Source organism: Lepisma saccharinum, chromosome 9, assembly GCF_977018435.1.
Source record: "Lepisma saccharinum chromosome 9, izLepSacc3.1, whole genome shotgun sequence".
NCBI classification, from domain to species: domain Eukaryota; kingdom Metazoa; phylum Arthropoda; class Insecta; order Zygentoma; family Lepismatidae; genus Lepisma; species Lepisma saccharinum.
In genome coordinates this window covers 4,143,581-4,167,643 of record NC_139237.1, presented here as the reverse complement: position 1 = coordinate 4,167,643, position 24,063 = coordinate 4,143,581, and the positions used below count along the sequence as shown (strand labels likewise).

The 24,063-nt window shown below is 37.8% G+C and overlaps 1 protein-coding gene across 1 annotated transcript in view; it reads left to right on the top strand.

The window, feature by feature from the left end:
• Positions 1–9,620: 9,620 nt before the first annotated feature.
• LOC145992314 (dipeptidase 1-like) overlaps positions 9,621–24,063 on the top strand; it is a 246,471-nt gene continuing 232,028 nt past the window's right edge. Inside the window, exon 1 of the mRNA XM_083128698.1 lies at positions 9,621–10,285. The gene's annotated coding sequence lies outside the window, so the exon portion shown is untranslated. The remainder of the gene's footprint in view (positions 10,286–24,063) is intronic.

Here is a 24,063-nt window from a genome sequence, read left to right as displayed (position 1 = left end):
TGTTAGTGTTTTTGTCGACAGAATGCATAAAGTGTTTGGCAATGATACCAGTTCATTTCTTATAGTGTATGTGGATGATATTCTTATATTTTCATCATCACTGGAAAGTCATTTAAAACATTTGGACTACGTGTTGAAAACTTTGAGAGAAGTAAATATGTCCATCAAATTATCGAAGTGCACATTTTGTAAAACTGAAGTGAAGTTTCTTGGTCACATAGTATCAGGTGAAACCATCGCTGTAGATCCAGAAAGAAATCTAGCAATAACTGAATATCCTACTCCAACAAATAGAAAAGCCTTAAGAAAATTTTTAGGAATGGTAAATTGGAGGAGAAAATTTGTGGATAAGTTTGCAATGATTGCGGCTCCTTTATACGATTTACTTAGAACGAATAAGAAATGGGAATGGAATGAAGCACATCTCCAGGCATTTAAACGTCTGAAGGAATTGGCTTTGTCTCCGGAGATGTTAGCTCAACCTAACTTGAGCAACACTTTCCATGTAAATACTGATGGCAGTAAAATAGGAATCGGTGGAGTCTTATGGCAATATTCTGACGATGGTGAAACTTTGATTATCCAGTATGCGAGCAGAGTTTTACGAGGTTCAGAATTAACATATTCTGTGCATGAAATAGAATGTCTTGCCATCCTTTTTTCCGTGGAAAAATTTTCAATATATCTATTGGGCAGACCATTTGTAATACACTGTGACCATTAATCACTTTCTTGGTTAAATTCAGCAAGATCGTTAAATCCAAGGCTTAACAGATGGGCTTTGAAATTGCAAAATTATGATTATACAATTCAGCATGTTAGTGGTTCTGCAAATACGGCCGCGGACGCGTTAAGTAGATATCCAATTAAGTCACAAAACAATTTGTTTCCTTCCACTTTACATGTAAACTGCACAGATATTGGTTTACTTGAAGAAGAATACTTTTTGTATTGGATGAAAGTGCAACAAAACGATGAATTATGTCAACGTATAATTTCTATGTTAGGCAAGGGTGATGACCATTTCGAAATTAAGGGAATATTTAAACTACATAAAAATATACTGTTTTATAGATCTATCAACTCGAACCATTGGAGAGTTTTTGTACCTGAAGCAGCAGTCAAGAAAGTTTTGTATGAACAACATGATTTGGCTGGCCATTTTGGGTTTTCTAAGCTTTATAAGAAGTGTTCTAAATTCTATTTCTGGCCTAAGATGAGAGGAAGTGTCAAGTCATATTTAAGTGATTGTGTAGAATGTGCAAGGACGAAACAGAAAACACAACATATTACCAAAGAGGAGCTTCACGTGATTTCTTACAAATTACATCAGTTCTTATCTTTAGACTTGATTGGTCCATTGCCATTATCTCAAGGATATCAACATATTCTGACTATTGTAGAATTAACCAGCAAATATGTTATGGCTTATCCTCTCAGGAAGGCAACAACTCGAGAAATTATCAACAGAATTAACTTAGGTTATTTCCATCATTATCCTATGTGTACAGTTATATTAACGGATAATGGATCACAATTTAAATCCGGTGAATGGGAAAATTTTTTGAAGTCAATTGGTGTAAAGCATATTCTCACTTCACCATATTCGCCTCATGCGAATCCAATTGAGAGATATAATAAAGAGATCATTCGTTTGCTTAGACTCTTTTGTAAAACCAACCACAGATCTTGGTCCAAAGTTTTAACAAATGTTATAAAATTATTAAATTACTCATATAACGAGGTTGTTGGTTTCACTCCGGCTGAAATTTTTCTACACGAGGAAGTTCGAGATAAAATAACTTCTGTTATTGACTGGCCAGAAGAGATGAACGAATTGTCTTGGACAGCTAAATATATTCAGTTAATTGAAACAACTAAACGTTCCAAAAGAAAGAAGACTCATTCAAACGCAGAAACCCCTACAATTGTTCAAGGTGATTTGGTTATGGTTAGGAATCATGCAAGAAGTTTTGCCTTGAACAAAACTATCCATAAATTTTATGACTTATATGTGGGGCCATTTTTGGTGGAGGAAGTGAAGAACAATTTCGTGAACTTGGTGTCTTTAGATGGACAACAGATAAAGTGTAGACACAATTTACAAAATATCAAACCCTTCCACTGTTCATTGGAGAAGAAACACGAGCTGTTGTTGAATGTTAACAAATAGGTTCGCAAGTTTCGTATTGATTGTCATTCTTTGAAAGATTTGTTATAGTATTAAATGTTGTTTTGAATGTTGAATATCTTAAAGTTATGTAACTGTTCGATGTGTATATTTAAGATCTTGTATCTTTTTAAGCCACCAAAGTATGATGTCTATATTTTCTTCACCCCAGGAGGGGAGGTTATTGTGACTGTCATCTTTTTATAACATTCACAATTAAGTAATATAAAAATCTTTGATAAGAAGAAAGACATTTCATTATCACTGTTACTGTTCTAACTATGTATTATGGGATATAGTGTAATATACCAATTCGTAAGTAGATTTCAGTATTTTCTTTCTTAAAACAAATAATATATTTGTTTTAGTTGCTAATACAAAACTAACAGCAACAAGTGCGAGGTTCAGATATTAATGTAGATAAGGATATCGGAAATTAACCTGTGAATCTTGTAAGTTTTTATATAAAGAGTCTGGGTGTTGTTGTCTTAAGGGACATTCAAAAATAAATGCTTCAGTGTTTGATTAGCTTCTCCGCATTGACAGGAGCCAAATGTTGGTTTACTAATACATGGCTTGTACTCATTCTTAATATAAAAGCAACCACTGCCCGAGATAGATTCATGTTTTGATACCAAGGTCTACGATTTCTGACTTGAGCATGCCACGTATAGGGTGTGGTATTTCGTAGCTCTATTTTGCGCCACTCCTCCCACTGTTTTTGCAGCTTAAATTTTATTCTGAACAAGAGATCTGTGTAAGGTAATGGACGAGGTGTTACGTAGTCCTGGTTTCTCGCTTTTCTTGCATTTGCATCTACTATTTCATGGTACTTATTTTGATTACTATGAGCAAGAATATAAGTGAAAACCACTTTATCTCCATTTTGTCGAAGATCGTGCAGAAAATTAAGTATTCAAATGTTGTTAACTTGTAAACAGCACTGCCTGTTCTTGATAAAGCCTGCAAGATTCTCAATGCGTCAGTGAGTATTGGGGAGGGTATAATTCTTAGCTCTAAAACGTAGAGGAGCACTTGATATATTGCATAACACTCAGCCGAAAATATTAACATATCTTGTGGTAATATAAATTTTTGAATCTCAGTTTACGACGGAACATAAAATGCACAACCAACTCCATCATTGGATTCTGAACCGTCAGTGTATATAAAGGTCAACTTAGTCCACAATTCTTTGTAATTCTCTTGTCTATCGTGGTCATCTTAATGTATCTCTAGACGTAGTTCAATAGGAATTGTCAGATGAGAGGTGAGTGGTGAAGGTAAGGTGATAGTCTTCGGGTTCAATTAAATAACAATATAAGAAAAATAAAAGTTTGGGAATAGAAGTTAAATCCTTTTAGATATGCCATTGTCTTTGAATGGTGAAGGTTGTATTGAAAGGGTGGAAATGTCTCGACCAAGTTTTCAGTTCAAATTTTTCGTCGTTGGTATAATGCTTGTTCATTACCTTCTAGATAAAAGCTCACGTTAGGACTTGATGACATCAAGCCAAGACAGACCCGAAGAGCCCTTTTTTGCAGTGCATCCAAGGCATTAAGAAGCTTTGTGTTTGCTCCTGCATAAGCGGGACTAGCATAGTCGAATAGAGCCCTAAAGCAGTTTTTATAAAACAATAACTTTATGGAAGGATGACTGCCCCACCTTGTGGGCGAGATACAGCGTAAAAGATTTATAATTTTCTGTCCTTTCTATTTAAGATAATTTATTAATTATCAAAATTAACTAAAATATATAAAGGATTATTTCATCACAAACTTAAGCAAGAAAGGAACTTAGACCCTTTTACAGTAGTTTTATACATCCAACTTATAGTTTCACAGATACAGATATATATTCATATTTAGGGCCCCTCTATATAGTTACGGTCTTTTATAGTTGAACTATAAAAACTTTTAACCCTTAAAGAAACCCATCCAACTTCGTATATGATACCTAGTACTTTTGTTAGAAAACAATCACAAAGGGTTTAAAAACAAAGCATCTAAGACAGAAAGATTAGTGTAACCTTGGAAACGGCTTTGTTTCCATGTAGGAGTAACAGGCCAAAAACTAAGGAATAGATTCCAAGAAGCAAATTTCCCAACATCGAGGGGACGGGGTTTCGCTGTTACCATCCCCAACGTCGAGATGACGGGGTTTTACGAAATAACAAGGTCCGGTTACCAAAATATCTCTCGCCCGAAAGCGGAGTGGGTTTCTCTTTGCCCAAAAGCGGAGTGGGTCCTCTCACACTAAAGTGGAATAATTTTCTCTCACCAGAAGGTGGAGTGGGATATCTTTTTCTCTCTCCTGTTAGGGATGTGTTTGTCTTGTGTAGTAGTTCCTCCATTCATATTTGGGGGTTAGGCGTAGAGCTGACAACTCTGCACTGTAAAAAAAAATGTCAAGAAACAGCAATATAAGGCCATGGATGTCCCCAAGGTAAAATATTCCGGAGGTAAAATAGTTCCCCGTTCGGATCTCCGGGTGGGGACTACTTTGGGAGGTCCCTGGACTAAGGATAAGATCTACGTTAAAAATAAGGATATTAAATTAGGCTCCTGGAATGTTCTGAGCCTTTACCGGCCTGGGGCATTTCAGTGTACAGTTAATGAGATAGTTAAGTATAAATTAGATGTAGTAGCTGTCCAGGAAGTTAGGTGGCCAGGAGAAGGGAATTGTAAAACTAAAAATTATACTTTTTTCTATGGTGGTACTGAAAATCATAATTTTGGAACAGGCTTTTTCATAAATAATAGAATTATCTCGGCTCTTAAAACGGTAGAATTTATTAATGATAGGATATCATATGCAGTTTTACAGGGTAGGTGGTGTAAAATTATTTTAATAAACATACATGCACCAACGGAAGATAAAGATGATAATACTAATAATGATTTTTATACAGAGTTAGAACAGGTCTTTGATAAATTTTCTCAGTATGATATGAAAATTCTGTTAGGTGACTGTAATGCACAGATTGGCAAAGAAGAGACATTTAAACCCACGATTGGTAAAGAAAGTTTTCATGAATTAAGTAATGATAATGGTATAAGATTGATTACTTTTGCAACCTCAAAGAATTTAATTGTGAAAAGTACCACTTTTAAGCAATGTGGTATATTTTTAAATATACCTGGTCTTCTCCAGATGGTAAAACTCATAATCAGATAGATCATATTCTCATTGACAAGAGAAGGCATACTAGTATAATTGACGTTCGTACACATAGAGGTGCTGACTGTGCCAGTGACCATTATTTAGTAATTGCTAAATTAAGAGAAAGACTCTCAGTGATAAATCATAAGCAACAAAATCTAAAAGTTCTAAAATTTGATACAGGAAAGTTTACTGATGAAATAATTAAGAAAGATTACCAAATTAAACTGTCAAATAGATTTGATGTTTTGCAGGATTTAAATGATGATGAAAATATAAATGAAACAGACATAAATAAAAACTGGGAGCACATACGTAATGCAATAGAATCAGCATCTAAAGAAAGTATAGGATACCATAAACCGAGAAAAAGTAAGCCATGGTTTGATAATGAATGTCATAATCTAATAGAAATAAGAAATCAGGCTAGACTTAGGTGGTTAAATAACTCTGATGATACAAATCTAAACAATTATAATAGAATAAAGCGAGAAGTTAACCGCACATTTAGAAGTAAAAAAAGAGATTACTTGAAAAGCAAAATTAACGAAATTGAAACAAACAGCAAAAATAAAAATATCAGAGATTTATATAAAGGTGTAAATGAGTTTAGAAAGGGGTGGCAACCTAAAGTAAACTTGATAAAAGATAAAGACGGTGATTTTCTAGCTGACCCAAGCGATATTCTAAATAGATGGAAGAACTACTTTAATGACCTTTTAAATGTTCATGTAAGAGATAAATCAGAAGTAAATGAAGTCCACACAGCAGAACCTTTAGTTCCAGAACCTAACTTGACTGAAGTTAAAGATGCTATTAAAAGGCTAAAGAATAACAAAGCACCTGGCATTGATTTAATACCAGCTGAGTTAATTAAATATGGTGGAAATTCATTAATATGTCAAATTCATAAATTAATTTGTCTAATATGGAATAAAGAAGAAATCCCTCAACAGTGGAAAGAATCCATAATTGTTCCTGTGTTTAAGAAAGGTGATAAAATGAACTGCAATAATTACCGTGGAATTTCTCTACTCTCAACAACATATAAAATATTATCTAACATTCTTTTAACAAGACTAACCCCATATGCTAATGAAATTATAGGTGATTATCAATGTGGATTTAAACGTAACAGATCAACTACAGATCAAATTTTTCACATCAGACAGACACTTGAAAAAAAGTGGGAATATGGAATATGCTGCTTGGAAGGTAAAAGAAACTAAAGAAGGACTAAAATTAAATGGTGTGACTCAGTTGTTAGCATATGCAGATGATGTAGACTTACTGGGGGATGATGTGAATACAATTAAGAATAATGCTAAAATATTTTTCAAAACTGCTAAAGAGATAGGTTTGGAAGTTAACAAAGAGAAAACTAAATATATGCTTACAGGCCGAAACCAAGTGTTAGGTAATAATCAAAATCTAATTATTGATAACAACTCGTTTGAACCAGTTTCCAAATTCAAATATTTAGGAGTAGGTTCTGCTTACAAATTAAGCCTACAAATGAGAATTATATTAAAGAGGAAATAAAAAGTAGGCTTAATTCAGGAAATGCATGTTACTTCTCTCTTCATAAACTTTTGTCTTCTCGTTTAATATCTAAGAAACTAAAAGTTAAAATATACAAAACAGTAATTTTGCCTGTAGTATTATATGGATGTGAAACTTGGTCCCTTACATTGAAAGAGGAACATAAATTGAGAGTATTTGAAAATAAGATCCTTAGGAAAATCTTTGGACCTAAAAGGGATGAGGAGACAGGTGAGTGGAGAAGGTTACATAATTTAGAACTACATAATTTGTATTCATGTCCAGATATTATTAGAATAATTAAATCAAGAAGACTTAGGTGGGCAGGCCATGTGTCACGAATGGGAGAGGAAAGAGGAGTTTACAGGATTCTTGTTGGGAAACCTGATGGTAAGAGACCTGTAGGAAGACCAAGACGAAGATGGAGGGACAACGTTGAGATGGACCTAAGGGAAATCGGTAGGGATTGAAAAGAGTATATAGATCTTGCTCAAGATAGGGAAAGATGGAAGGCCTATGTTGCTGCAGCCATGAACCTTCGGGTTTAATAAGGCTAGAGAGTTAGTTAGTTGGATAATTAGTTAGGAGGAGTTTACCTCTTGCCCGTAGGCAGAGCCCTACTTCTCTCGTCCGCAGACGGAGTCAAACTGAGCTGCTAGCCCCGCTCTCGCCTTTATATTGGGTCGGCGACGCTAGCGTAAGCAAGTGGAAGAAATATAAACTATTAAAATTATATTCTTACATTAAATATTAAGTTAGTTTACCAAATTAGAGGTGTAACCTGTTTTTAAATTGATACATTTCTAGTTACATATTTTTATCAGAAAGGTCACAAAAATAGAGGTGCGACTCGTAAAAATTGTGACGAGACGGGTTCGTTACACGTTACCTGAAATAAAAATAATGATTTTAGTTTTAGGAAAGGAAATATTTAGCCCCAGATGATGAAGGTAATTTTCCAAGGTTGTAATAGTTTTATTTAAGGTTGTAATACCTCGGGTTGCATCAGGAGTTTGTATATACGTGGGTTAAGTCATAAGTCATGGCAACTAGTTTTTTTTTTCTCGCGAACAGGGCACAACACGAAAAATCTAAGATATACGTTTGAAAGTGTATGGAATGTACTTTCGAAAGAAGCCACCAGATGGTGTATGTGAACAACGGCGAGGTAGTAAGCACGCACGCAATTTCAGTCGGTGAATGACGGCGTTCGAAAATTATCCTAAACGATAACACGCCAGCTCACACGGCGAACATTGTTAGTCGTCGCTTACAGCGGTGGGGATGGAAGGTTCTTTCACACCCGCCTTATTCTCCTAATGTAAGTCCATGTGACTATGAACTCATCCCCAAAGTGAAGAATCCATTGCGTGGGAAACGGGTTGCCAAGAAAGAAGAGATCGTAAAAGTATTTCGGGGAGAGGTGGCACACGTTAGTGCTTCACATGCAGCGTATTGTATCAGGCGCCTGCCCCATCGCTGGAAACGGACAGTTTATAATTTGGGTGAATACTTTGAAGGTTGATAAACAGTCTAGTCTCGTGTACTTGTTGTTCATGCCATAATAAAACACTGTTGTCCAATGCCTGTGTTCTGACTCTTCCCTACGAGAGTCTCCTGCATCCAGACTTCATCTGGTGGCTTCATTCGAAGGTTAATTCCATGCACTTTCAAACGTATATCTTATGTTTTTCGTGTTGTCCCCTGTTAGTGAGAAAAAAATAGTTGCCATGACGTATGACTTAACCCTCGTAATAGCATAGATTAACATTATATTGCATTTTTTGATATCTATATGCTTCTAGATAATGAATGTGATGAGTATAAATGTTAAATAAAAGGGTGCTAAGAGGCCATCCTTGTGATATGCCAGTTCGTACCTGCAGAGGACCGTCAATTTTATCATCAAAATAAAACAATAAAGATCGTTCATGATATAAATTCCACGTTAACATTGCGATTGATGGATGCTACAACAACAGTAGGAATGAGAGGATTAACGTTGATTGTGAGGTGTAAAATGATGTGATGTTTGTGAAATCGAAAATTTTAACAGAGAAAGAAAGGTTCGTTGTATTGTAATTGTGTTGATGATAATAGCGATAATATATCGTTGTGAGTGATTTTAATTATGAAAATATTACAATAAACTTTGACAAAGTAAGGAATTATGTTTATCTTTTTAACGTTTTTCTAAGAAGGTGTAACCTAATGGAGAGTCCCATAAATTTGCCGCGCTGTGGGATTGGACAACTATTGTGACGCAGTAATCTTGTGGCTCCCGAACAAACAAAACGTCACACTTTTTAATGTTCTTTCTTTTATTAATAGGAATATTCATTACCAGAAATGAAGGAAAACGAATTAAACTGTTGTGTTCAATTGAACAGGAAATAGAAAAGTGAGAATCAAAAGGCAAGCGATATCGAACTACTTCGCCTCTCGGTATGTAATTCGGTGTGAAACTTAATATAGTTCCATTACGAGGAAGAAATTCATATCGTCGACTCGCGGCTGCTAGGATTGTTTCGCCACTGGCGTAAAATCCGAAAGAGACCTAGAGGACGTTCGGAGGGGAGAGGGTCCTCATATTCCTGGCATTCCCCACCGAGAATAGCTCACATTGGCGCTAGCGTCGATTCCCTCCTACTGGAGAACCAACCAAACTCCACCCTTTTTTTGCATCAGCCTGCACCGCATCGTCACGAGTCTTGCGCGAGCCGTCCGCGCGATTGGAAGCCAAGCGGTTCCAGTGTGTTGCGTGTGGCGAAAGGGGCAGGCAGCGGCGACGACCGTCGCTTCGCGTGAGAACATCGCGAGTATCGACTTTTCAGGGAATCGAACTGTGTACCCTGGAGCGGGAATAGGTCAGGCGGTATCAGCATTTAACGCACCCCTGGGACATGTTACCCCCTCTATAAATCATTACGCCGTGCCGGACTGGTTTAAACGGTGAATAAGTATAAAATATGCCCAAGCAATATTGCTTGACCCAATCCCAGGAATTTCCTTAACACATATTCTGTGGACAGAAACGCGTAGCAACCACCTTTCAAAACTATTCTCTCGGTGACTTTGTAAGGGAAGCACAGTCGTAAGAGTAGAAACTTTCGGAAATTATAACAATGAAAGCTGGAACAATAGTGAAACGATCATATTAAGTTCAGTGATGGTGTGGTTTGTGCAGTGCCGAAATGTAATTTCTTCTTCTTAGAAGGAAAGCTATTTCAGGATCGAAATGATTCGACGCTCCTAGTAGATTCGTAGAATGGCTTGAAATGAAAAATAGTCATAACCCAAATTTCCACATTTAGCCATGGCTTAGGATGGTTTTCTTAAGAACAATGAACCTACTGGGAAGTGGAAAGAAACTTCAAGATCGCATTTGCGAACTTGGATATTCCCCACAAGGTAAGTGCCGATATTCCTTGGTAGATGAGGCTAGCTTTGCCTATGTCCTTGGGACACGTCTTTCGGTACATTGTTTTCTACGACTCTCGGCATTTCCGTGTTCAACTTGTCGTTAAATTTTGACAATATAACAGTACTTCATGATTGGTAACACGGACGGAACTCTTTCTGTCCACATGGCTTCAATTAAACGATTCAGGGTAACGACTGAAGAAATATGTTACCGTGTTTCCCATATCGATTTCTTATTTTACGTTATTATATTCCTTATTAACCCCAGGCATATTCATATCTTATTCCGACGTGTGTGGTGGGTTGAAACTGACACGACCATTTTGAACAAAATTTGACGTCACTTTTCCACCCATTGAGAGCCACTAACAACGATGAGGATGAATGATGATTTAATTAAATACTAGATGGGAGAACAATGTCATGACTTGCCTGGAATTTCAAAGCAGACCCGAACTCCATCTCAATCTAGAGCCAATTTTTAGGTGTATGCTTTGTACCATATGAAAATGAAAAGCTGCTGTGGTTCCGTCGGTAGGGTGTCTGACTATCATGCGGGGACCTGAATTCGATTCCCTGGTTTGTGATCTCAGGAGAAACTTTTGCAACAATATCCCTGTTAAGGTACTCTGAACAATGAGTGGAGGAGGGGAGTAAAGGAGGCCAAAGCGTGGTGATGATCACATCAGTCCACGCGAATGTGAAAGACCCTCCTCTGCACCGCCTATGTCCATTGATGATTTGGTGCACTGCATAGAGAAGGCCTTTCCGTGTTACTTTTTTGCCATAGGGGTGTGGACTAATATGGAATAACCCAATAACTTAGAACACTATACATACGATATAAATGCATGTTAATATGCTGGAGAACCATATTGGCCACTTACATATTCTTCCGCATTTTGATCGAAATACATATAATATATTGCAAAGAGCGTACAAAGTTGATACCGTTGAAAGTACTACACACTTCTTTATGCTTATATTAAAAAACATTAAATGTTGCATGATTTTAAAACTGTCTTTCGTGGTGGATAAAGAGGTCAACATGATATTCATTGGAATGTAATCTAGCGAATATATTTCTCTAATGCCTGTGACCTAAGTTAAGTCATAATGTAGAAGTACATGTAGGTTAAATTATGAAGCTTCTTCGTTTGTCATTTGTGCCGAAGCTTTCAGGTGTACTGTTTCATTGGCTATAATCCCTCCGAATTTTTGAAAAACTCAAACTTTTCAAATGAAAGCAGTAAAGAAGTAGCGGAAATTCAAAGTTGTAACTGAAACTCCACCTTAAAATGACCACCAATTACAAAAGTTTGAACAATTTTAAAGACGAAGGTTAATAGTGGAAATTATGAACGCAGATTCCTCCTTTTCAATTCCAGCACCCTCCGAGAAAAATCCTGCGTACGTCAGTATACAGCTGTGCAGGTTTTCATCCTGATCGTGAATGAAAGTGGTGCGATCGGCACCATGATTCAGTTACTTTGCTTCTTTGTGATTATTGCCTTTTACTGAGCACATCACCGCTTGCGACAAATTAAAATCTTTGATCGGAATTGAATTCTGACCTTCCGTGATGAAATAATACGCCTTACAGTCCTTGACAACGAAATTGTGCAATGCCATGGCGCAACATAATTTGACTTTGTTTTGTTGTATCATTACAAATGTTGTCCTAGTGTTAGACTTTACAGATTAAGGGCACTGGGCAAGTTATGTGGTAAAGTGGCCACGGCTGTTCAGTCGGTAGGGGAGAACGAGGTTCGATTCCCGGGGAATTTAGCTGAGAATTATTTGAACAATATTTCTACGTAAAGGTGTTCTGCGGTTAGCCCAACCTCTGGCAAATTGATATCTGAGACTAATCCCGGAAGACGGGGTAAAGTCAGCGTGGTGCTGATCACGTCATCAGTACGTCCGAGGTCTAGAATATGTGGGGTCCTCCCTGCACACCTCCTATGCGTCTTCATCGCACTGTGAGAAGGCACAAAAGACAGTTAGTTTTACCTTTTCACCTGTGCCTGTTGCAGTAAGCATTACCTGAGAAGCATTTATTTTATTTTGCTTTGCTTTTCTGTCACTTTTGGATAATTGCAAAGATGAGGATGAAAGGTGATAAGATAAAACTGTTGAAAGGACAATCATAAACGCTCATGGACAGCATACGCAGGATTATACTGGCTGTGAGTCCAAACACCAGAGCCTCGTTAGACTGCAAAAATGGAGTCTATCGGGTACAGCGTGGAGAAGAGCTTGACGTTTGGGTGTCTTCTTGCACCACAAAGTTACCTCAGATTAAATGTACAAATACGGTAGTCAAACCTTAGTTTTGTAAGTTTATTTCTATGTTGTGTATAATAAAGTGGAAAAAATGATAGAATATTGGCCATGTGTAGACGTACTCATGTACTATAATAATAATAATATCCCGTGGCTCGACAGTCCATGAGAGCCAGGGCCTACCTAGCGACTGCCGATTTCACTCCCACCTGCCGAGGTGGAGACTACTTACACCTCACGACCACGGCCCGGCACTAGACTCACAGCTCCCGCCGGAAGTTTCCGCGGCTCAACGGATATCGCTGTGTGCCGTATTGCCACGTTCCGCAAAGAGCTTTACTGCGCTGAATAAAAGTCTGTATAAAATCGGTTTCCTTATGTGAATTGACAATGATAATGCATTTTATTAACGGATGCAAAGAGTTTCAAAACAAGAAAAATATTTTATTTGTAGTACTACCCAATAAAAAGAAAAAGTTGTTTGACAAAATTAAAGATAACGGTTTTTGAGAAATTTTGAAAATCTGAAAATTAATAATTGTATTAAAAACCTTTCTGCCTACACCTACTAAAATTTCATTACGATCCGACAACCCGTTTTTGATTTACACAATTTCAAAGAGCCATCGTTTGCAAAAGTAAAGATAAAACGGCCCCTATTTTCCTCATAACGATAAGAAATAGAAGGCATACTCGAGAAACAGTTGGTTAGCGCAGATTAAACGGAGAATTGAATATGCTAAATTTTTATGTAACTCTGTACGCGAAGCCTACAAGGATGCAGAACAAAACAATTATTTTACATGTGATTATTGTCAAAAATCCTTAGATATATAAAAGAAATGTTTCTTGAGAAAAAGTTTGGGATTCACTAATTTCTCCTTATCATTAACATGTTCACACGGATTTATCTCACTGTTGGGGTAATTGTTTTAAAAAAACAATACACCAATGATATTTCTATAGTTACAGTATTAAAGGCAATAAGTGCAGAGTAACTGTACTGTTCTTCATTAAATTTCTTAAACAATCTTGTCTTCGACAAGTCAAGAAACCTTAACGACCCGATTCTACCCCAACGTCCCCAAGTCGTGCTTATCTATATTGGATGGTTTCCCGTAGAATGAATTGTGTTCGACCAGCACAATTCACAGCGTGAATCATGTTACCAAACATTCGACATGACCCGATTAATAAACATTAGGTACAGTGATAATAGTGATTGAAAGTATTTTTTCTAAATTACAGCCGTTATGTTCAAACATTGACGTCGTATATGAATATGTATGATTGACTTCGGTGCTTTTACTCAAGCTACTAATATGTAACTTCGAACTACGAAGGCGTAGCATTTACTATACGAACTATTTATGCTGGACTATCTTGCATAAAGCATGAACGAAATTGGATTTTATTGAGCATGTATGTCCAATCAATCCGTGAGTAACATCTCATGTGTTGTTCGATGAAATATCACTCTGTTGCATCATGCTAATTTTTTGATAACGATTGATTCTTCTGTATCTGAGAACAGATACACCAGTAGATAATGGAGCTCTGTGAATTGATCTTAAAGTCGAGTAACATATATCTACTCATAATAAGAATTAGAAATATTTGTGCGAATTACAACTACACGCAACTGATCGATGTTTTCAACTTTAAAGTAACTTTAATCCCGCTGTGTTACGTCCCTGTATATATTGGGTTATTAACGAAGATGAGAATTAACTATCCCTTTCTTCGCCGAAATTGATGGTGACTTCAGGGACGCCCTGTATAATATGCCCTTACAATAATTCAAAGTTAAGGACCTAGTAACTTTAATTGTGAGTAGCATTTAAAAGTAAAGAACTGCAATTAACTTATTCATCGAGGAAGTAGTTGCACCTTTAGCACCGCTGATATCAAAAAGCAGCTTTGCTAAAACACATAGCTCCTGGCTTAAATACAAGGCAGGCGTGTATAATTTTGTTGCCGCAAGAAGGAAACACTTTCCGAGAATCTAACCTGTATCGAGTTGCATGCGATAGACATACGTCACCACAGCACGAATACTAAATATTTTATACGTGCGGCATTATTTTATATTCCATTGTGGTACAGAACAATGGTGGAGGTTTGTGAGTTGATATTGTATCATAGGCAGTTCTATTCCACAAACATTCGCGTGAAATCCCTTTTATGTGTGCAGGTAAATAGCATGTACATAGAAATTAATGAAAAATATTTCTGGTCGGAACACAATTGCACATAATGTTTTAGGGAACATTAGCCGCACGTTTATTTCTAAAAGCTGGCCTCAGTGGCATAGTGGTTACCATAGCGCGCTGCGACGCCAGGGGTCTATGGTTCGAAGCCCGACTTGAGCATGGGTGTTTGTGGCTACCCCTTCATTAACTTCATCACTCATCCTCATCTTCGCGATTAGCCAAAATTGGCTGGAAAGCAAAGTAAAATAAACCAAATCAATCAATCAATTTCTAAAAAAAATACCGTCGGAGTTTTGACGATTTTTTTTCTAGAAATTCATAACATTGGACATTTTTTAAAGAAATGTTTTATATGTAACACTTATAAGTTTCTGATTTGAGTTTTGCTACCTATCGTCGCTTTTCTGCAACTTTTGGATAATCGCGACGATGAGGACGGGTGATGATGCGATGAGATTGATGAACGGCCTCTCGGAAAGAACACCCATGCCCAGGCATTGACTCGAACCCAAGATCCGTGGCGTCTTAGTGCGCTGTACTAACCACTCCACCACGGAGGTTGGCGATAATCTGAATAACAGTCTTCAGAATGTGCAGACGTATAACTGCATGTGAATATACGAAATGGGAAAGGAATACAAACAATACACATAATCGCGAAAGAAGAAGAAGGTATTTAGTATGCATGATAATTAACAAAAAGACTTACTGGTCAATCACTCCTATGGCGACTAACGTAAATCCTTTAGCTAATAATTGTGACACATGGAAAAATGGTTGCAAATAACTTAATATCTAATGATATTTCATGCCCTGAGTATTCTCTTTTCACATCCTTCTGTTCTGCGTTCCACGTCCGATGTGTGACATGAGGCTATTGCAATGTGAATGTATAGGGTGTCCCTACAAAAGCGACGAATTTAATATGGTTAATAGAATATTTTTTTTATAAAAGAATGACAAACATGTTTTCATCATTTCAACGGGTAAATGCTCCGATTTAAGCATGCCAAGCTTGAATATATGCAATATGTTCTCACAAGTTCCATTATTAGTGATTTTGTAGCTTAATTGACATGGAGCGTTACACATCGGAACAATAAGTTTTTATAGTGAAAACTTATTACAACAATGGCGAGTGTTATGCAGAGATTGTTAGGAAGCTTTGTGAAACCCTTGGACGTGAAAGTGAACCTAGTAATAGTACAGTTCGCTAGTTGATGAAGAAATTTAAGGAAACAGGTTCGACAACAGTTATTAAAACATCGCGCTCTCGATATAGCAGGTCTGTTGAGATCATCACTATCGTGTGTGACAGTGCTTAAATCGGAATATTTACTCCTTGCAATGATGTAAAAATATTTGCCATTTTGCAAATATACAGTATTTTCTTAAGCATATTAAAACCGTCGCTTTTATTTGGACACCCTTTACTTATGTATATTTCTCTAACTAATGTTTTTCGTAATCAAGTTATAATACCACATAAAAATGCTTCGCAATAATGCTAAGAAATGAGGAGAACTTGAGCTCAAACTTCTCAAATATTTCGTCGAAAAACATGGAAAACATATTTTTCGAAAAAATATGAAGTAGGATGTATAACTGAATTAGTTTAATGGCTGTCTGGAACGCCCTCACATACTTTGAACTTGCAATAGCAATATTGGAACTTAATTGAAAGGATATCTATTTAACAATAATAGACGAAAGTAAAGGTATAACATGACATCACGTTTACGAAATGAATTTCAAGTTTATATATTTCAGGAGCAGAGTACACAATTGGAACAATGAAAGTAAAGATTATATTTTTCTGACACTGACTTTAACCCCCGCGATCTACTGTCGAAATTTAGAAAGTAATTTATATATGACTGTCACAGAAAAATTATATTATATTATAGTATTTTACTTTCCTTTCCTGCCCCTTTGGGCTAATCGCAACAATAATAATGGATAATAACCGAAATAAATGAAAGGAAAAATGAAAATCACAATTTATTATATTTTATTTTCCTGGAATTAACTTTTATTTCGGGGATAACAAGAAAGGTTGACAAGCAGTAATTGAACCTCTCAGTCAAAATAGAAAAAAATCCATGTGATTTCACGCAGACATATTTACAATCAGTTAGAGTTGAATATAGTCCACGCACGAGCTCATCAACTCGTCACTTTCGAATAATAAACAAATATTTTACTGGTATTCAAGTCATTTTGCTCTTAAAATGGTCAACACTATTTGAAGCTTGGCAATACTGCTCTAAAATGCATTTGCCGCTTACGTTTAGGTCATGCATCCATACGTTCTTTCCCTTAGGGGAATAGGATAATTTAAATTTTGATTTGGTTTATTTTACTTTGCTTTTCTGCCACTTTTGGCTAATCGCGAAAAGGGGATGAATGATGATGTGATGAAATTGATGAATAGACACTCACAAACACGTATACACAGGGCAGGATTCGATCCTTGGTACCCTGGCGTCGTAGCGTGATTTACTAACCATTCCGCTATGGGGGGCTGGCAGTATAATTTAAAACAGAAACCTAAAAATATTAGTGTAGATTTGTGAGAATAAAAGTGGCATATCTTCTTTAGTAGAACAGAACGATATGCTTCGTTCTGTGCACTCATATTGCAAATCGGAAAATATATTCCATGGTAAACAATAACCATCAAAGCAAATTACATATTTTATTACACTTATGTGGTCATTTTCCTGGTTGGAAAGCAACTTTCTTGTTTTGCCAAATTGATAAGATCTCAATGCTTGCAGCGCAACAATATTATACTTAAATTAGCCTGGATTATTTATTTAGTTAAAAGATCAAATAGGTCTTCTTCGGTATTGTTTCGATCATATAATCAATGAGACATGTATTGATGATGCTTCATTAAGGTATTCCCGGTTCATTACCAGCCAGGGAAGAATTGTTACAGATATAGTGGTTTTGGATGTGAGTAACTTAAAATATTTGATTGATTGGTTGATTGATTGACTTGTTGATTGGTTGGTTGATTCATTTGTTGGTTGATTGATTGATTCATTTGCTTTACTTTTGTGCAACTTTGGCTAAACGCGAAGATGGTGATAAGTGATATATGATGAAAATTATGAATGGACACTCACAAACTTCTTTGGTTTCGGCGAAGACGAATGTCGCCATTGCTTGCTTACACGTTTTGTCTCCGGTTGAAAATGGTGCACCCAACTTTCATCCCCGGTGACAATGTGAGCTAGAAAATCCTCACCCTCCTCTTCATAACGCCTCAGCAGCTCTTGACATGCGTCAACCCGACGGACTTTCAGTTCCTGCGTCAGCTGTCGAGGAACCCACCTGGCGGACACTTTTCTGTAGCGGAGTTCGTCATGCACTATGTGTTGTACTGAACCGAAGCTCATATTCAGCAAGGAAGCCATTCCAGCCAGGGTGACACACCGGTTTTCCTGAATAAGCCGATCTGCTGCGGCTATGGACGACTCTGTCACAACTCGATGAGCCTGACCCGGACGGGGAGCATCAGTCAATAAAGTCGTACCTTCTGCGAATTTCTTGCACCAATCGTAGACTTGCCCTGTGACAGACAGGCGTCCCCATACTTCGTCTGCATTCTCCGATGAATATCAACTGGATTCACACCTTCACTCCATAAAAATCGAATAACTCCACGCTGTTCCTGCTTGGTGCGACTGCGTGGTGGTGCAGCCATCTTGAATCATCTTGAATCATCCAACTCCAGCTACCGGCACTGCCTCGTACTACCAGCTCGGAAAGACGTCAAGGACTGTGTCTGCAAATTTACAAACGCCTAGAAAGAAAAAAAGATTCTTATGGCACTTTTGCGGTTTTCATTTGATTCTCCCTCGTATTATATCTGTTCAATTGAATTGCAGAATAAATTATCACGCAGCCAAAATTCTGCTCTTAAAATATTTCAATCAGGGTAGCATTTATTGGCCCAGAATAGATGGTGTGTGAAAATATGCAGCATAAAGTCTTCCCGACAAAAGAAAATTGACTGCCACGTTTCCAGGCCGTCCAATTTTTCATAATTTCCCTTCCCCTCCTTTCAGCACGCAATGTTGCGTGGTTATTAATATGCGATTTGGAAAACCTTCTTTCAAAATTGACTTACGTATAACTGTTGAGCAAAACTGCGGTGCCAGGGTTGAAATTTTATCATGTGTTACGTGACCATGGTGTGTCCATCCCTCACTTTCATTCAAGAACACACATTCGCTCGCACGTTCCTCGGTTCGCAGGTCCTGCGTCTCTCAAAGGCACACACACACACGAATCGGTCTCCCATATCCTCCTTACGTTTTCTTGTGTCAACAGCGACCCGCCTTCTATTCCCTTAGCAGTCATGCTAGGATGAATAACAAACAGAGGGTTGCGTAATACCGAAGATTGTGTTTTGGGGCGACTCACGAGTTCAAATAGGATTAGAGAAATATGCATTCTCAATAACAACATTCTCAATGAGGGGGCGCTGAATCTCTTGTATGTTTACGTGCATGTTTCTATCAGCCGAGTGTGATGCATGGGAAACGTGCCTTCAAAATGTTAAGCTAATATTAGTTTAGCGAGTGACTTCTTCCACACATCTTGAGTATAATTTAAATATGACAAATAGTTAGTTTCCTTTGACAGAAACGAAGCGTGCGTAAAGTGGAACGTGTTAGTACATATAATTGAAAATTTTAGTCTTAATGTACGTACTATAAAGCTTCCCCGATGGCGCAGTGGTAACGTCGTCGCCTTATAACCAAGGGCCCCTGGGTTCGATACCCTGGGAAGGCACAGGTTGTACGTATCCCACTTTAAGCAGTATGCCAGTCCCAATTAGCCTATCTGGACATAAAATAGACTTAAACATAAACTGAACCTTAAAGTGATATAAGACAAACCTGGAATAACAATATTCATTGATATAAAGCAAATTGTTAATGGTGGTAAAGAATGGATTCGTCTTGTGCAGAATTAGAACAGATGGAAATGTTATGTTACTGCGGAAGACGATGGTGTTTAGGACTTCCAGAGTGTTAGAGAGTTACTTAGTAACGGACAGTTCTGTAGTCCAGAAATTTTCACAGGGTATACGTTAAGTTTCGTGAAACTTTAGGTAAGGACCATATTTCCATTAAATACATGAAATGAAATCATGTATGAAATCATTTAACTTCTAGAGAACATGTCATTGATAGTATATGAATGTCATGATACATAGAATAGTAATGATGACTATGTTAATGTACCCATACTTGGCATTAAAGAGATTTAGTGGAGGTATTCTTAACATTAAAAAAAGTACATGATTTCTATATTTAAATTTTTGCATTTACATTGTAACGACCCTGCGCGGTCGCAATATTGCATTTTGTTAAGAAGATTTGGATAAGGAGTGCATGTTAAAAGTCCCTGCGAAGCGTACACTTTTTGTTTAAATGTGTTAACGGATCCACCTCTACGTCTATTAGCTTCGACCCTGCGTGGTCGCTCTATTCTGAAAACGTTAACGGATCCACCTCTACGTTTATTAGCTTCGACCCTGCGTGGTCGCTGTATTCGGTGAATGTTATCATTTATTGTCATTTATACTGTTCAATTCTTTGAAGAGTCCTGCGAAGCTCAATATCAATGGACATTTCCACTTTGACATGAAAAACGTTTTAAATCCATTCATTTTACAGATAATGACACAAACATGGGATGTGCAAAATATCTCGGCGATATTTGTTTTGGTTCTCGAGAAACACGCCTTCAAACACCGCTGAAATTCACCTCCTACGTCACGGATTTGAAAACGTCCTCTCCACAGACACGAGGTCCTCTGACGTCATCACATAGAAATGCGTGCAGGCAGAGCTTCTGCCTATGCTTCTGCTCGTCCCGTCAACTTACAAAGCATGAGCCGCGGAAGCGACGGCAAACTCACTTGTTACTGTGTAAAACAAGTATCTTCCAACTTCCAGTGCAAAAATCTGTGCTCCATTTCTTGGAGATGAATTATGCCCTAGCAGTATAGCAGTATTTACTATAAATCAGCCATTCGCTAGAGGGTTTTCCCATTAGGGTGACAAAGCAAACCTTGTAACAGTCAATGGCTGAACACGTGAACAGCCTTGTTCATTGCGAATACATAGGTTAGTTCTGACTGGCAAGAACTTAATGTTATAGGAATGCCTTTTCTGGAATTACAATTATTTTCATCATAATATTTTCTTCGCAAATTTTAAGATAATACTTTTAGAACACTGGTTTACACGCCAATTTCTGCAATATAAGAGGTGATACGGTATAAAAAGGTACTGTGTTTTTTAAATTTCCTGCAGTAAATGACAGTTTTCTTCAGTTAATATATATATATATTGCAAATTTTTGTATTTAGCCTACTTTTACGTCGCTTTTCCGTTCACTTTGTTTAACCGCAACGATGAGAACGCATGCTTAATTTAACATCACATTTCTTCCCACTTTTGGCTAATCGCTACAATGAAGATGAATGACTACAAGAGTATTCGAAGTCGGGGTGCAGGAGTACACCCCCACCACACACTCACACACTACCACCAACTGCACAATCTAAGTATCACCCAACCTGCCACGATACGAGACGAACTTTTTCTTCTGTCCCATTTCATTTCGAAAACATTCACTTGTCCCATCTCCTTTTATGAGACGAGACGGAAAATGTCTCGTCTCGTGAGCAACACTAACATTAAGAATAGAAGCTTCCCTCTAGCTGTCCCCAAAGTCTCGAGCAAACATCCTCCCATGTAACAATTTCCAGTTCAATGAAATGTCACTCACAACGAAACAGTCATGCCCAGGTCGAGAGTTAAACCTGGATAAACTTCCTCAGATAAATCATGAATTTTGTGTATAATAATTACAACGCCAGTTCATTCCTGGTAATTCTGAATCTGCAGTTTGGTTTGCATATATAAGCAGGATAATATTCAGTTTTCGAGGGCTCGTACCGTCGAAACGAGGAGTCAAAAAAAAAATAAGAAAGTTTTTTTTTTGTATTTATAATGATGAATACGTTGTTAATTCTATATTTTTCAAGACTTGAGACGAGAACGAGAATTGCCCTTCCAAACCGAAACGGATGTTTATAAATCGAGACGAGACTGTTAATGAGATATTTACAAATAAACACGAGACAGATATTTACAACTCTCAACGAGAACGAGACCATGTCTCATCTCGATAGGATCCTTAGTGGTGAAGTTGTGAACCAACTAATTAATGCGTTCGGGGTAACGAGATGAGGCGGCTTTTTTCGCAGAACAAAATTCAAAATATATCGTACCATTTCAGTATGGGATATTGTTATACACATGGGCCTATATATAGTTCACGGGGGGGGGGGGGGGATGGATCAACTTTTGGTATGATTAGGGTTGCTTTATTTCGTAAGTAAAAATCCAGGACACTGCTGACCGGAAGCTTGTTGGGGAGCAGGGGGTGCTGGACCCGACAAAGTTGTGTGTATGTAGTCACAAAGTCACTCTAGTATTGATACTTTTCTGTTCATCTTGTGTCACTGCGTTTTTAAAAACCAAATATCTTTAAGATGACTCGAGGGGGGGGGGGGAATTACTGATTTGGCAGTCTCAATGCAGTTTCTTATCGCAGAAATTACGAAGCTTTCAGGAAATTGCAGACATTGGTGTGTGGAATTACGAAATTTCCTTCCCATCCGTATCCCGTCCTATTCGTCTCTAATTTAAGAGAATAAAATAAGTACGAAGAAATTTTTATGAACAAGCGGATAGAACAGGTAACTCTGGTAATTTTATTGAACCAAAAAAAGAGGGGGGTTGGACCCGTTGAATCCCCCTTAAATACGCCCATGGTTATACACATTAGTTCCTTGTAATAATTATACATAAACTAAGTATAGATATGTACTGTGCAACTAATGTAATCTTCTCAGTGTATTTTCTCTTATCTGCACAAAAATATTTGATCATAATTTGCGCAACAGAAATGGAACACAAACTGAAATTGCTTTATGGAAAATAAAGTTAAATAGGCTTTATAAATAAAGTGAAGAATGTGAAAATTCTTATTTTGCACTACATAGGTTACGGTAAATTTCGATAAATATAAGTTTAAAAAATATTTTTGAGTGTCTGGTCAGCAACCAATTTTATAAGCAATAGTTTTCGCATGGCCTGAGAACACACACGCAGCTGAACCCTTTCATTTATCTTGCACGTGAGCAGCACGGATATTTCATAGAAGAATGATCCAGTCTGGGAGCACCCGGACCTTCCTTTCTAACCTGCCGTCCCTGCATAGGAGACACCGATTGGCTTGCCAACTCCCCGCTAACGCAGGGTGGGGGGGTGTCGCGGCAATCCTTTGATCCTTTTACCCAGCGCCCGCTATTCGGGGTACCGATTGGTTTCGGTCAATTCCCGGCTGTGGTTGGGGGTACTACGCACAACCTACTCTCTCTTTCAGGGGAACCCGTGCGGCGATCAGGCCCTAAATAAAATTAGTTCTCCATACTCCCCATTGGCGCCTCACTGCGAGGAATGAATTGGATGTTCCCTGCTCCCTCCCTTATCTCTTCGAGTCTAAAGGTGGTACAGGTAAATGCACGTAAGGGATACAGGTAAAGACTCGTGTGCTAACGGACATCTTTGTGTTCTGATTATAATAAACTTTATACATATATATATAATCCTGGTTAAATCTTTCTTTACACTCAGCAAGCCCTGAGATATTTCTGAGTCTTTGTACTACGACTGAATCTGTTAGCACATATGGGTAAACTTTTGCCGACCACCCAACTGCAGTGTTTAGCGTGTTGAACGCAGCCAGTACCAGTACTCCTGCGTTGTGGTGCTGAGCTCGGCTTGGGTGGACGTTGCATAAAGTTTTTGGCGCTCATAACGTGGGGCCCGATTGTGAAGACTGAAACCAGCAAGCCAGCCGGGGCCTATTAGCTAAAAGGACTAGAAAGGGCTCATAAGTGTCAGTGTTAGTGTTCAAAGAATTCACGAAGGAGAAGATATAGTGTTGTGTAATGGAAGAAACCATAGACGGTGTGCCAAAATGGAAAGGGACGCTTCAAGTATGAACAGAGGGAGGAAAACCGTAGATGAAGAGACTGGGTTCGGATGCTGTGAGGATACCGGAGGAGAGATGGAGTATTTCCAGTGTTGCCAATGTCTCCAATAGTTCCATTGGAGATGTGAGGGGCAAGAAGAGACCTCAGTGTCCACTGCAGAGTCCAGATGC